This window comes from Rhinatrema bivittatum, chromosome 4 (assembly GCF_901001135.1).
Source record: "Rhinatrema bivittatum chromosome 4, aRhiBiv1.1, whole genome shotgun sequence".
NCBI classification, from domain to species: domain Eukaryota; kingdom Metazoa; phylum Chordata; class Amphibia; order Gymnophiona; family Rhinatrematidae; genus Rhinatrema; species Rhinatrema bivittatum.
Window position 1 is genome coordinate 466,757,313 of NC_042618.1, and position 15,897 is coordinate 466,773,209.

The 15,897-nt window shown below is 45.2% G+C and overlaps 1 long non-coding RNA gene across 1 annotated transcript in view; it reads right to left on the reverse strand.

Moving 5' to 3' along the window:
- The window catches only part of LOC115089161, a 45,878-nt gene that overhangs the window by 18,194 nt on the left and 11,787 nt on the right, over nucleotides 1-15,897 (reverse strand). The gene's annotated exons all lie outside the window — the stretch shown is intronic.

The window sequence follows — 15,897 nt, forward strand, 5'->3', positions numbered from 1 at the left end:
AAATAAGTATTTCTAAGAATTTTGTTTGCAGGATTTACTGATTTTAGCTTGCTCCAGGGGCATGCCCCCAATAGTTTCAGTACCTAGAGAAATTAAACTAGAGGGGCTTTGGGGCTCATATTTGGTTACTCCTAACATACAAAAAAAAAAAGCCCCAAAACCACCCACACGCAGTTCAAGAGCTGTCCTTAAACTGGGAAGCAATAAATGAGAATATAGGGCAAATTAAACATGAATGAAGCAGATTAGCAGACTGTATCCCACAGTTACTTCAGCACCAACCCCAAAGACAACAGGAGGATAAAACCAAACTAGCCTATGGAACTATGAAAGAAGTTAACCAGGTAAAAGCAAGTTTGCTTACCGTAAATGGTGTTTCCATAGATCGCAGGATGAATTAGCCATGCTGTCATGGGAACTGCCAATCAGGGCCTGGGAGGCGGAGCTTAAGTAGCAAAATGTAGACTTTCAGACTCTGCGGCTGCGCGTGTGTTCCCGTGCAGGAAAGTAACAGATTCTACTCAGTCTGTAGGTAAGCTTGAGCGTAGCTGATGAAAATACAACTACCAGGGAGGTGGGTGGGTCAGCTTGGCTAATTCCTCCTATCTATGGAAACACCGTTTACAGTAAGCAAACTTGCTTTTCCCCCCCCATCGATAGCAGGGCTGAATTAGTCATGCTGTCATGGGAGTCCCAAGCTCCCTATCACACTTAATTACCTAGCGTGTGATGGGTAAGTGTGGTAGTCGTTTAAGTAGGCAATGTGTGAAGAATCGCCTGTCCCAGCTTTGCATCTGCTGCTGACTGCTTGTCTATGCAGTAATGAGAAGCGAAGATATGGAGGGAGGACCATGTGGCCGCCTTGCAGATGTCCACTGGTTGTACATTCCTGAGATGTGCATGGCGTGAACTTGAGCTCGTGGAAGCGAGGGAAGTGGTAAATTTTTCTTGTAACAAAACTGGTGGCACCTCAAGCACTGCCTTAGTCTACATCACAAAGCTAATATATCTCTCTAGGTAGTTTACTCTCCATGGAGGTGGGTGGGTCTCGTGTCTAATTCATCCTGCTATCTATAGAAGACACTGTTCACAGAAAGCAAGGCTGAATCAGACAATCTGTGGGGCATCCAAAGCAGAGGGTTACAGCAGATAGTGTTTGTTTCGGGCCGATACCGCCATGATATTAAGTCGGATGGGGCACAGAAAAGCAGTTTACTGCTTTTGTTCACTTCCCTGGCACCGGCAGAAATTAGCACCTACCTTTGGTTAGGTGTTAATTTCTTAAAGTAAAATGTGCGGCTTGGCTGCACATTTTACTTACGGTATCATGCGGGAATGACTAATAGGGTCATCAACATGCATTTGCGTGTTGCGGGCACTATTACCCCTTACTGAATAAGGCGTGTCGAAAACACGCATCCAAATGCCAGTTAACAGTGATCTCCGGAGCGCACTGTACCGGCCTGTTAGTAAGCAAACTACCACAACAGGTCAAGCCAAACTGCTTGTCTGTAGATACTATCAGTCCTTGAGAGGATGTTGAGACAGTAATGAATCAAAGGTGCTGCTTTGCAGACATACTCTAAGGGTACTATCCTAAGATAAGCCATTACAGAAGCAAGAGCTCCCCGTTGACTAGGTAAACCAACTTATCTGCAATCCTGCTAAGATAGAGCTAAACACATTCTAAGCAAGTAGATAATTAGGCAAGAGTCCAACCAACAATCAATAAATACCAAGGCGGCCAGACAGTTCACTAATGTCCTCAAGTTCAGAAACAATCTTACAGTTGTGTACAGGCAAATATTACAGCATCATAACCAACATAGGAGCTTCAGTCCCAACATGGGCCATGTTTCAAAAAAAACAAAAAACAAAAAACACAAAACTTTTGGAAGGGAACCCACAAAGTTTAAAAGGCATTTGAAAGTGTGTGTGTGTGTGGGGGGCACGCAAAGAGTGTCAGTGGAATGTCTAAAATGTTCTTGTATGTAGGAGTTCAAAGAACTTTAAGGGTATGTCAGGGATTTCAGTAGCCTAGTGGTTAGAGCAGCAGGCTACAACCCAAGGAAGCCAGGGTTCAAGTCCTACTGTTGCTCCTTGTGACCTTGGACAAGTCATTTTACCCTCTGTTGATTATAAGCCCTGTGGGGGGATAGGGAAATAACTATAGTACCTGAATATAATCTGCTTATGCAACGTCTGAAGTGCCAAAAAGCAAAATTAAAAAAAAAAAAAAAAAAAAAGTTTGATCTCAGTGACTCCCTTCACAATATCAAGTGCCCTGAGATCGAAATGATACCATGTGGTTGCCTTCTCCTTACTGAAGTAGTGTCCATCACCAGTGAGAACTGATTAGGAAGAACATGAGACAGCAATACACCTTGTAATACAGGGAACTTTTTTCTGGTGCAACACATTCACCATGGAAACCTGGACTGTGGTGAAAGATTGTTGGGCTAATGTGCTTTCTCCATTGCCAGCCCTGCTTACCTGTAACAGGTGTTGTCCAAAGACAGCAGGATGTTAGTCCTCACACAGAGGTCATCAGATGGAGCCTGGCACAGAAAGCTGGTCATGTTTCTAGAAACTGACACTGAGCATGCTACTATCCATGCAGGGTCTCTTCAGTCCAGACTTTGCAAAAATAAGATATCAACATTAAAAGAAACCGAACTCCAGAGTGGTGAGCAGATTTTGTGAAGACTAACATCCTGCTGTCCTTTGAGAACACCTGTTACAGGTAAGCAATTTTCTCCAAGGACTAGCAGGATACTAGTCCTCACATGGGTGAATATGTAGCTACAGGCTGCTCCCAACATATGCAGCCTTAACAGGTGCAAATGTGAACAAAGATGCCAAACCTGGAGAGCAAGCCTGCACACAAAGAAAGGGCCTGAGGTAGGAAGAATTGGGTTTAAGGCTGAAACAGATTATAGAGGACCAACTGACTGGAATGACTTGTCATGTCAACCATCTTTGTCCTGACAACAGGCAAATGTCAGGAGTGACCCTCAAGTCGCTTATGCATGGGTACGGCACAAGAGTGAGCCACTGAAATTGACATGGCTTGGACCAAATGTACCTTTGTGGCCCTCAAGTTGCAGTCCCACTTGTATAGCAGAAAAATAATGTCTGCTAGCCAATGAGATAAGGTCTGTTTGGACACTGCGACCCCCAACCTGTTCCTGTCAAAGGAGACAGATTTGAGTGGGCTTGTGGTGAGGTGCTTTTTGTTCCAGGTAAGGTGCCAGGGCCTTTACAAATAGTGTGTGCAGGGCATGCTCACCCTGGTGAGCTTGTGGTCTTGGAAAAAAAGGTAAGCAAGACAATGGATTGGTTGAGATAGAATTCTGTAACCTTGTTTGGGAGGTGTTTTGGGTGTGTATGTAAGACTACCTTATGATAATTTTGTCTAAAGTAGATATGACACTAAAGCCTGAAGCTCACCCACCCTGCATGCTGAAGTGACTACCACCAAGAAGGAGATCTTCTCGGATAGGTGCTTCAGATCGCAAGATCTCAGGGGCTCAAACTGTGTTCTCATGAGATGAGCCAAGACCACACTAGGGCAGTGTCAGAGTCTTAGGCTGTGATAAGCCCCACATGAAACACCCTACAAGAGGATGGATGGAAAGAGGCTCTATCCATCCCCTGATATGCCCCAATGGCACTGAGATGAACCCTCAAAGTGGTCTTCAAGCCAGCCATGGAGGGGTACAATAGCTTGTCCAAAAGCTTTAGTGTGAGACATGACAATGTTCAAACCGCCCCCTTCACACCAGAGAACCTCTTCCACTTGAGATTTTAAGACTTCCTCATGGAAGGTTTCCTGGATTCTAACAGAAGCAGAAAGACACCATCCGAAAGGCCCAAGGTTTGTAGTCACCTGGTCAACATCCAGGCCATAAGGGATAAGGCTCTGAGGTTGGGGTGGTGCAGCCTGCTCTTGTCCTGTGTGATCATGTCTGAGGTAGTCCCCAGCTGGATCAGAGGGCAGGAAGCCAGTTCCTGGAACCAAATCTGGCATGACAAAAAAGGAACAATCTGGATCATGGTGCCTCAGTCCTGTTTGAGTTTTTGAAGTGTCAAGAGACCAGTGGCAGGGGAGGATAAGTGTACAGGAGGCCAGTGCTGTGAAGAGGCAACCAACACAGATACCCTGCCTGCTCAGACAAGGGAGCAGGACTGATCACTTTCCTGTTCTCCGGGGAGGCAATCAGATCTATGCCTGGGGTCCCCCACAGGTGGAAAATGCAGTTCATGACCTCATAATCCAAGGACCATTCATGGGGTTGGAAGGCCTGATGAGTCGGCCAGGATGTTGTCTGTCCCTGGGAGGGACACAGTCCTAGTTCAGACAAGCAAGAGGGGATGGGTTTGTAGCTCCTCTGCAAAGAGGGCAGTGCAGATTTGGTTGTGGGCTTTCAAGAGGCATCTTTCTCTGATCTATTTTACATAAGAAATTGCCATGATGGGTCAGACCAAGGGTCCATCAAGCCCAGCATCCTGTTTCCATCAGAAGCCAAACCAAGCCACAAGAACCTGGCAAGTACCCAAACACCAAGAAGATCCCATGCTAATGCCAGTAGTAGCAGAGGCCATTCCCTAAGTCAACTTGATTAATAGCAGTTAAAGATCTGCATACAGAGGCTCCCCTCCAGGTTCCCCCTAGCAAATCCGCTATACACAACTCCATTGAAAAATGAGCTCTATCAATTGCTGGACCTCATCACTGGAACTCTCCCCTGCCAGATCTACGCCAGGAATATTGTCATCTCACCTTCAGGAAAAAAAATTGAAGACATGGCTGTTTGCCCAAGCATATCGCTGAAGAAGCCTTATGGTAACATGCATGGACCACCACCCCTCAGTTGCGTCCTCTATCCGCCTCACAATGGAACTGTTATGCTAGAACTGCTCACTCAAATAACGTGTCAAATCGAATTAACTGTATATATTTACTATGTAAGCAATTGCTCCTGGCTTATCTGCTTTGCTCTCCAGTTAGAAATTGTTTAATCTATCCCTCTTCTTCAAACAGCCTTGTTCTACATTCCCTGTTTTAATGTAACTTTTGCTTTGTGTTAACTGGTTTCACCCCCTAGTTTATTGTAAACCAGTATGATAAGACTTTGTCTTGAGCATCGGTATATTAAAAAATTAAATAAAATGGGCTTCTCCTCCAAGAACCTATCCAAACTTTTTTTTAAACTGCACTAACCATATCCTCTGGCAACAAATTTCAGAGCTTAACTGTGCATGGAGTAAAAGAATTCTGATTAGTCTTAAATGTGCTACTTGCTAACTTCATGGAGTGCCCCCAGTCCTATTATCCAAAAGTGTAAATAACCAAATTTACATCTACTCATTCAAGACCTCATGATTTTAAAGATCTCCAGCATATCCCCCCTCAGCTGTCTCTTCTCCAAACTGAACAGCCCTAACAATCAAATTAGAATTGAGAAAAAAAAGAACACGCATGGCGGAGGAATCCTTCCAACACTACACTGAATGAGTACAAAACCCTCATGCACAACTACAGAAACAACATCCTTCGCACAAAGAGAGATTTTTATGCCCACAAAATTCACAATTTTTCCTTTGATCCCAAAGCGCTGTTCACATATGTCTCAGAGCTCACAAAACCCACCTCACCAACTATCCCAGATGATCAAGCACAATCAAGATGCACAGAACTTGCTCAATTTTTTGAAAACAAAATTCTCAAGCTAATGGCCCCTCTGGCAACCAGTAACACAGTACCTCCTATCACTCCTTCACGCAACCAGAACATAAACCTAGATTCATTCGAACCTATCTCCTCACTTGAAATAGAAATGACTCTCAAAAAGTTGAAACCCTCCACTCACCCCTTCTAAACTCCTACTCACCATTCCGAACATCATAGCGAAGCCCTTAGCAGAGATAATTAATAGCTCGCTAACCCAAGGACTAGTACCAGACATCCTGAAACTAGCCACCCTCAAACCTCTCCTCAAAAAACCCAACTTGGACCCTACAGACCCAGCTAATTTTCTCCCCATAGCTAACCTTCCATTTGTAGCCAAACTTATGGAGAGGATAGTCAAACAGTTATCTGAATACCTAGAAGAGCATAAAATACTCACAACAGCCCAATTCGGATTCCGCAAATCCCTTAGTACGGAATCCCTCCTAACCTCTCTAACTGACAGAGTCCTCGTAGGTCTGGAGAAAAAGACCCCATACCTCCTGATTCTCCTCGACCTATCAGCTGCGTTTGATACCGTAAAACACTCTATCCTGATCGACCGGCTCTCAGACATAGGCATCTCAGGATCAGCCCTGGAATGGTTCAGATCCTTCCTACACAATAGGACTTTCAAGGTCAGAATCAGCAACAAGGATTCCTTCCCGGTCAAATCCTCTTTCGGAGTTCCCCAAGGATCCTCTCTCTCCCCCACCCTCTTTAACATCTATCTTCTCCCCCTATGTCATCTACTCTCAAGTCTTAAGGTCACACACTTCATATACGCAGACGATGTTCAGATTCTGCTGCCAATCACTGACTCCATCTCCAGCACCATCAACTTCTGGAACAATTGTCTACAGTCCATAAACTCACTCCTATCTAGCCTTAACCTAGTACTTAATACGTCAAAAACAGAACTTTTGCTTATCACTCCAGATGAGAACCTTCAGCCTACCAACAACCTAACCTCACCACCAATGATCAATTCCACTCAAGTAAGAGACCTTGGGGTCACCTTAGACAAAAGGCTGAACCTCAAAGAATTTGTCAAGAACACAACGAAAGAATGCTATTATAAACTACATATTCTGAAAAAGCTGAAACCTCTCCTGCATTTTCAGGACTTCAGAACAGTCCTCCAAACAATACTATTTTCCAAAATAGATTACTGCAACTCTCTGCTTATAGACCTTCCAACCATAACCACAAAACCTCTACAAATGTTGCAGAACTCCGCCGCAAGGATTCTTACTAACACCAGCAGAAGTGAACACATAACACCCATACTAAAACACTTACACTGGCTCCCCATCAGATCCAGAATCATTTTCAAAGTGCTAACTATAACACACAAGAACATCCATTCACAAATGTCGCTAGATCCAAGCCTTCCACTTCGCCTACACGAGTCTTCACGACCAATCAGAAACAGATACTTAGGCACCTTACACGTACCTTCAGCCAAGTCCTCACTCAAGAAACGTGCATTCTCGACTGCCAGCCCCCTTCATTGGAATGCCCTCCCCACGGACATTCGCCTCGAAACGTGTACTCGAACATTCAAAAAGAAACTCAAGACCTGGCTCTTTACAAAAGCCTACACTTAAAGGTCTAGCTCAGAACCACATCCCAGAACTTGAATCATTCTCGCTTTTATAATCATATCAAACAACTCCTAATTTTTATCCTTGGTCTCAATTCCAAATCATTAAATATTTGAAAATGCTACACCAATACCTCTTAATCCAGATGTAACCTTAGTTTTTGAAGTCTTCACTCCTATAGAAATAACCGCCAGTTCTTATTTACTTAACCCTATTCTGTAGACGTAAACTTTTCTTGAAGACTGTAATCTGTAAACACCTGTATTTATTATAAGAACTTGTATTTACTATTTATATTTATTATTTAGCTATTAACATTGTTCTATTACCAATTGGTACTATTTCTCTCCTTCACCTCTAACTCTAAGTTCCTACTAAGTTAGCCATGTTATTTATACCCAATTGTTGGATGTAATTGTATATTTGTTTAATTGTTCAATCTGTTTGATGTAATTTTCTGTTCCTTGTTCTGTGTAAACCGAAGTGGTATGCACTAGTGCATGAACTCCGGTATATAAAAGCCTTTAAATAAATAAACCTCTTTAGCCTTTCCTCATAGGGGGAACTATTGGTTAAGTGCTTCCAGAATGCACAGAGCATGTAACTGATCACCTGCAGCTCCAGGACTTTTACCTGGAAATACTGCTCCTGCACAAACCAATGGCTTTGAGTACAGAGGTCTGCATTATGGACTCCTCAATATGAGAGTTATCTGGTGAGGACTATATGGGGCCGAGGTACCCAGAATGGCATCCCACACCACAACAGATCACCGAAGTGGAGTGATGAGAGCCTGAAGAACCTGGGTGGCTTGGCGCCACCGAGTGCAATGGCCACTGCACCCTGTGCATTTGTAGCTGCACAAATGGTGTGACATGAAAGTCGCTGCCATGTGCCCCAAAAGGTGCAGAAACTTGTATGCCAAAATGAAGGCAAGAAAAAAAAAGTTACCCTTGCTAGGGAAGTCGGGGTTATTGCAGGAAGGCCTCTCTGGACCATGCTGAACCTGGCCCCAATGAAGTCCAACTGTAGGGACAGCAGAAGATTAGATTTGTTATAGTTTATTTGAAATCCCAGGTCCTCCAGAACACGTATTGTGGCCTGAAGGCAATGCAGTACCCCCTGCCTGGAGTCTGAGCCAGTTGTCAAGGTAGGGTGAAGACGTGTACTCCTTGCCTTGAGGTAAGCCCCACCACTGCCAGGCACTGACGCCAGGCCAAAAGGCAGCACCCGATACAGATAGTGCTCCCCTTCTACCATGAATCAAAGATCTCTCTGATCTGCAAGAGAAGTAGGAATGTGAGTATGTGTCTGATGTAGAGGGAGCAGAGCCAGTACCCAGCTCTGAGGATTGGATTTCTCTGACAAGAGAAAAAATGGTTTAATGCCCTCAGATCTAGAATGGAGTGAAATCTTCCAGTTTTCCTGGGAATCTGGAAATACCTGGAATAGAACCTGTTTCCCCGCTGGCACTAGTTCAACTGCTTGAGCCATTAAGAGCTCTACTTGAAGTAGTTGCTGGTTCTCTTGAACATCTGAGGACACAGGAGAATGAGGAGTCCATTGGAAATACAACCTGTACCTCTGCTGCACGATAGAGGACCCATTAGTCCAGGGGTCAGGAACCTGTGGCTCTTTTGATGGCTGCATCTGGCTCAGACAAATCTTTAATAAAAAAAGTAAAAATCTAACAAGACACCCCCCCCCAAGACCTCCAAAATTAATTTACTACAACCCCCCACCCCACGACTTGCCAAAAGTTCCTGGTGGTCCAGCAGGGGTCCAGGAGTGATCTCCTGGACTTGGGCTGTCAGTCAAAATGGCGCCGACGGCACTTTGCACTCACTATGTCACTGGGGTCGACCAATGGCAGTGGTAGCCCCTGTGACATAGTAAGGGCAAAGGGCCATTGATGCCATTTTGACTACTGGCAGCCGACAGCCCAAGTCCAGGAGATCACTCCCAGACCCCCAGGGACTTTTGGCAGGTCTTGGGGGGGCGTCAGGAGAGTAGGGGGTTGTAGTAAATTAATTTGGTAGGTTTGGGGGGTTGTAGTTAGTATGGCTCTCATGGAATTACATTTTAAAATATGTGGTGTTCCTGGCTCTCAGCCAAAAAGGTTCCCGACCCCTGCATTAGTCTGAGGAGACTGACATTCACTGGTTGGTGAAAAGCTGCAGACAACCCCCTACTAGGGGGGGGGGTGCTGGCTCAAACCCCCATGGTAGGGTTCTGAAGTGAGTCAGGGGCTAATTTAGGGGCACATGGCTGCTGTGCCCTTTGTCTAGCTGGTGCCTGCTGGGATCTTGCTCTGGTCACTGCAGATAACACTTTGTGGCCAGTAGAAAGAGTGCCTTGTGAATTGCCTAGGACAGTGGTTCTCAACCTTTTTTTGGCCGGGACACACCTGACATAATTCTCACATGAGAGACACTGAACATGTGACTATCACAGGGCTAGATGTAAAAGTACAGTTTGCATCCATAGGAACCCCCCTGACCCACAATAATGGATCTAAAGCAGAATTATGACATTCCCCATACAACTCACCCTACAAAAAAAAGATATTCTGGTATCATCTCAGTAACAGCAATTCAAACTCCTTCTACTTCCAGGCTCAATAGCCCTACTTATGAAAGACAGCAGTTTACCACCAATGCATGTCCTCTTGAGAAAACACAACAAATAAGACTGATACACAAACACTTCTCTGTAACAGACAGAACTGACCTAACATACCCCCAGGATCTGTAGTAATGCACATATACTAATCCTCACATAGATATGAAAAGGCAACACAACAAATATTAAATCAGGCCCTAAAAACCAATACACCTCTTATTAGGAAAACAGAACTAGCAAGCAGCTATAGATCCCCACACAGAAATAATTGTAACACTATACTAATAAGCAGAATAAAAATGTTTCAAAACAGCTATGAACAGAACAATTAAAAACTCATAAGAACTATTAAAACTTCTCCAAATACCAATAAAATATTTCAAAAAAGCAGACACATCACATAATTAAAATGGCAGTCAATCAAGAAAAATGAACTTAAAGCCACCTTTACTTACACCCTCCAGCAGCTCTCCTACTCTTCCATGCAGGCTGCAGCACACCAGAAGCAGCAGTAGAGGCTAAGCTCTATACTCATGGTCCTCTTCCTTAGGGCCCATGTCATACACCATACCAGTCATGCATGCCCCCATGACCAGTTTGTCTCACACACCAATCTCCCAGTCTTTGACACCCACACGTCGCCTTCCTGAACAGTTTCTCTCATGCCATACACACACAGGCTTCCCACTCCGTGTTCTACTTACATATACGGGCTTCTCACTCAATCACTTTGTCACACACACCAGTCTTACTCCCATACTTGTTTTCTCCACATGCACAGGCTTCTCATTCCCTGAATCACATTCTTTCTCTCATGCATACATACACAGGTTTCCCACTCCCATGCTTTCTTTCACACATCCACACACCAGGCTTCTTACTCCCATGCTCTCTCACATACCCAGATTTCTCACACCAGTCACCTCCCTGACTAATCTCTCATATACACAGTCATCTCCCTGAGATGTCACTCATTGTCTCACACACAAGCTCTGTGACCAGTTTCTCTCAATCATGTACAGGCTCTCATACATTCTCTCACTTACACACAGGTTCTCAATCACATGCTGGCTGGCTGCTTCACTCACTCTCCCCCCCCCCCCCCCCCCCCCGAGCACAAATGGTAGCTGCAGCAGCCTCCTCTAGCCCCCGCAGGCCAAGAAAGAAGAATCCCATCGGCTGCGGGAAGCTCATGCTGCTGTCTCCTTTCCCGATTACCGGCTGCTTCGATTGCTCTGGGCAGATGCTGCTTTTACATGCAGCATGGCTCTCTCCTTCCCGTGCATCACGGGAAGAAGAAAAGGCCAGCCATGGGTACCACAGCTTCTTCTAGCACTGCTGCCGTTCCCACTGGGCTTGAACGTGCTGATGCCCGGCGGCAACGGTAGTAGAGACCAGGAGCACGCAACACCTGCCAGTGCTTGGCAACACACTGGTGTGTCACAACACATTGGTTGAGAAGTGCTGGCTGACAACTGCTGAAGGGTTTTGGAGACACTCCTTCAGCTGTGATACTGCCTCCTTAATCTTGTCCCCGAAGATCCTGAACTTCAGGACTGTTGTTGGAAGTGCAAAGCCAGGCCATGCAACAAGCCCCAATGCCTGCCACCGTAACCCTCATTGCGGTTTCAAACATGTCATATGCGGAGTGGACTGTCACACTCCAGGCCCTGTTGAACTACTTTCTGGAAATAGTCCTGAAACTGTAATGGAATGTGTTCCAAGTGGTTTCTGGAGTATTGGCCCATATAAGATTGATAGCAGGCAATCCTGGCTGCCAATATTGAGCCCTGGAATACCCACTGTCCAAGAGCATCCAGAGCCCTGTGCTTATGACCTGGGGGGAGCAGAAGCACAAGTCTGGAGCCTCTTTGCCTTCAAGGCTGATTTCACCACTACCAACTGGAAGAGTTGTGTGTGTTCAAAAACCCATGCTGGGCTAGACAAGATAGACAGTGGTCTTCTGGTTCACTGGTGGGATGTTCCCAGAGCCAGACCACAAGCTCCTAAAAAAAAAAAAAAAAAAAGTGTACTGGCACAGGAGCATCAATAAACTAAGATCGACATTTTATGCCTAGAATCCTGCTCTAAGAGCTGAAAAGGCACAGACTGCCATGGATTTTACAAACCCAGTCTGGTGGGGAAATCAAGGCAAGTCCTCAGATTCATCTATAGAGGAAGCTGATGCTTCTCCCTCCCAGGGATTATAGGGGGCATCCTCCTCACTTTGGAAGCCCAGGGACACTTGAGGTAGAGCCTCCACAAGCCTCAGAAACAGTGAGACTGAAGTAGGCACTGAAGGCACCTGTGGAATCTAGGGGTGCATTGGCACTGATGGTCTCATAGGAGTTGGGGGGAAGTCAAGAGCACCAGCCCCAAAGGCCCCAGGAGGGCTAGCACTGATTGCTGCTGCCTCCCCAGTTCCAATGCACCCTTTAAAGATAGGAAGAGTCACTCAAGGCATCAGGGCTGGCTGTGTTGGTAAGAGAGCAGGCACCAATGGAGTTGGCTCCTGTTGTGGTTCTGGTGGATCTAGAGGCTTGATGCCCTGCAGGGCCTAGCTGACTACCAGCTGCACATGCCTCTAACTCTTCCTCAAAGGCTGCCAAGGACTTAAGGAGGCAGTGGCAGCAGAATCAGATTGCCCCTTGAACCGTGGAAGGGTACAGAACCCTTCACTGGTATCTGAGGTTCCTCAGGTTAACCAGAAGGTACAAAATCTTCTAGAAGGGACCACTTTGGGGGAGGCATGGACAGTGCCTGTGCCTTACTGGATCAAATGTTTTCAAAGATTAAGACCGATGCCAGCGCTTCCTGGACTTTCTGAGCAGAGGACTACCCATCCTGCTTACCCTCTGAGAATAGCAGAATGCTTGTGGCTATGCACCAGTCTCTTGCAGTACTGCAATGGGTCTTGTTGGAACAAGCTCTGCTTGGAGATATGCCATTGTCAGCCTCACTCCACTTGGGGGATGTTTCACTATTTCCCAAAGAACTTGCAGGTTACCCTGAAAGTCTGGCACCACTGGAAATACTATTTAGTTGGAACCGAAACCCATACCCTGCTTACTCACCTTTTCACCAATTCTATACTTCCTCCTGCCTCATCCACTAAAGTGTCTCAGACATGGTATAACGCTGGTATTTTCCCGACTGGAGCATGTCCAGTCTCAGGGGGTAATGTTATCTAAGGCTGATCTCCAGTCTCACTACCACTTTGAGGTTGTGGATTTTTTACTTTATGCAAGAATTTATCGTTTTGTGCACTGTCCTGTCTAACCAGCTCTGAGCATTTATGCAAAACTTTTCAATCTATGAAAGGTCATTTCTAAGATTTATGCTCTATTGAATGGTAAAAATCAGGGTCCATTTCGCCAACAAGAGGCGTGGGTTGCGGACTTTTCACGTCCTATTGAGGATACGGATTGGGATACTGTATTTTCAAATGCTCATAAGTGCTCCATTTCCACGGGGTTACAGGAGAATTGCTACAAAATGTTGTATAGGTGGCATTACCCCCCTGTGAGATTACACTGTTTTGTTTCCTCTGACTGTTGCTGGAGGGGGATGTGGGATGACCGGAACCTATTTCCATGTCTGGTGGCAGTGTTCTCACCTTATCCAATATTGGCCCGTGATTACAACCTGGATATCCAGTATTCAAGTCATGCGTAACGTGCAACCATGGCATGCTTTAAACTCTTGTTATAGGAAATTTCAATAAAGACCAACAACGATTTGTCCAACAGATTTTTATTGCTGCTAGATCCGAGCTTGCCATGTACTGGAACAAACGTCACCTCCCTAGTTTAGCTTGAGTACAATCTAGACTACATAATTACTATCAATCGGGCAGACTTACTGCCTTACAACATAATCGTCTGGGTGCATTTCATAACATGTGGGGCCCTTATAGCCGGTGGCTTGAGACACTCCAGTAATACCAAATTATGGGCATAAGTCTTGCCGCAACCTCTGACCTCACTGCGTTTGCCTGAGAAAGCAAATTAGTTAATGCCTCTTGCTACTGATGCTAGTCATTGCTTGCACTTCCTTAACTATGGGATAGATTTTACCCATTTCAGCACAATGCACTGGTTCAGCTTGCTCTTCTACTTATTTGCTTTTGTTATTATCTTTGACATAATTTAAATTGTTTCACATTGTTTCTTATCCTCGTTGCCAGGGGGTGTGGGGGGGGGGGAATGGAGTTTATTGTACATATTTGACTGGATGTCATCTTTTTTCATGTTACCCATTTGCTTCATTATACATGCTACAGGTGTTTTATTCTATGTACTGTTGCTTTGTGGATGACTTATCCATCAATAAAAATCTTTAAACAAAAAAAGAATAGAAATTGGTTTTAAGAGCTGTCCAGAAAAACTCATTCTGCTTTCAAAGACATTTTCCATCTGAGCACTATAAAGTTATCTATATTGATGATAGTTTGGTCCAGTGCTGTCAATGTCTGTTTGATTTTTGTCATTAATTACTATGTAATTGTTTTCTCTTGTACCCTGCCTTGAACATAGGAAGGGTAGGTAAATATTTTAAAATAAGTGCCTTGACGTAATTGTTCCAGTCATGTGCTGGGAAAATCAGAACTTTGAGGATAACTATGTCACCACATAATGTACACTATTCACTGTCAAATTTCTCCAGCAAGTCTACCCATGGTTTAACCAGTGTCAGTCCAGCTGGTACTAGAGCTAAGTTTTGGAAACTGATAGAAAGTGTAGTTACTTACCTATAACAGGTGTTTTTAGGACAACAGAATGTTAGTCCTCACATGTGGGAGACATCTGATGGAGCCCAGCACAAAAAAAACTTGACAAAAAAAAGTTTCTAGAAGCTTTGACCAGCATACTGAGCATCCATGTGAGGTCCCCCTTCTGTCTTGTAACATTGAAAAAAATACGAGTGAAAAATAAATCAAACTGAAAGGAGAACCCAGCTCTGGAGAGGTGGGTGGGATTTCTGTGGACTAACATCCTGCTGTCCTAGGAGAATACCTGTTACAGGTAAGCAACTGTGCTTTCTCTTAGGACAAGCAGGATGTTAGTCCTCACATAAGGGTGAATACCAAGTTCCAGGCTAGACCAACAGCAACCAAACAAAGTGCCAATGGGCACACCAATTGCAGTTCTGTAGGTCAACAGGGGACTAACTGACTGGCTCCCACCAGGGGCAGAAGGCAGGAAGTGTTGGGTTCAGATTGTGCAGGATGGATTGACCAAAGGCACTGTCCTGACACCCAGCTTTGTCCAAGCAGTAACGAGTCGCAAAAATGTGAAGAGAACTTCACTTTGTGGCAAATTTCAATGACAGGGACTGCTTGCAAATGAGCCACAGTCTCCATGGCCCACACAGAGTGAGCCATAACAGAAGGCAATACAATCTGCCAGCCAGTAGGATAAAGTGTTTACCCACCGCCACTCCCAGCCTATGGTATCAAAGGAGACAGAGCTGAGTGGACTGCCTGTGCGATCTAAATATAGAACAAAGGCCCTCTTGCAGTCCAGAGTATGAAGAGCCTATTCCCCTGGGTGGGAATGAGGTCTAGGAAAGAAGGTGGGTAAAACAATGGACTGATTTCCACCTTAGGTAGGAACCTAGGGTGCATATGCAAGACTACACGATCGTGAAAGAACCTCATGTATGGCAGGTATGTAACCAGGGCCTGAAGCTCACTGACAGACAAGGTAATCCACCACCATGGACATAACTTTCCAGGTGAGGAACTTCAGGTTGCAGGAGCACAGTGGCTCAAAGGGAGGCCACTTGAATCTTGCCAAGACAACATTGAGGTCCCAAGATGCAACTAGAGGCCGGGGGGTTTCAGCTGGAGGAGACCCCACATGAAATGGCCCACTAAGGGCTGGACTGAAACAGGCATGCCAGCAACACCTTGGTGGTATGTACTGACAGTGCTAA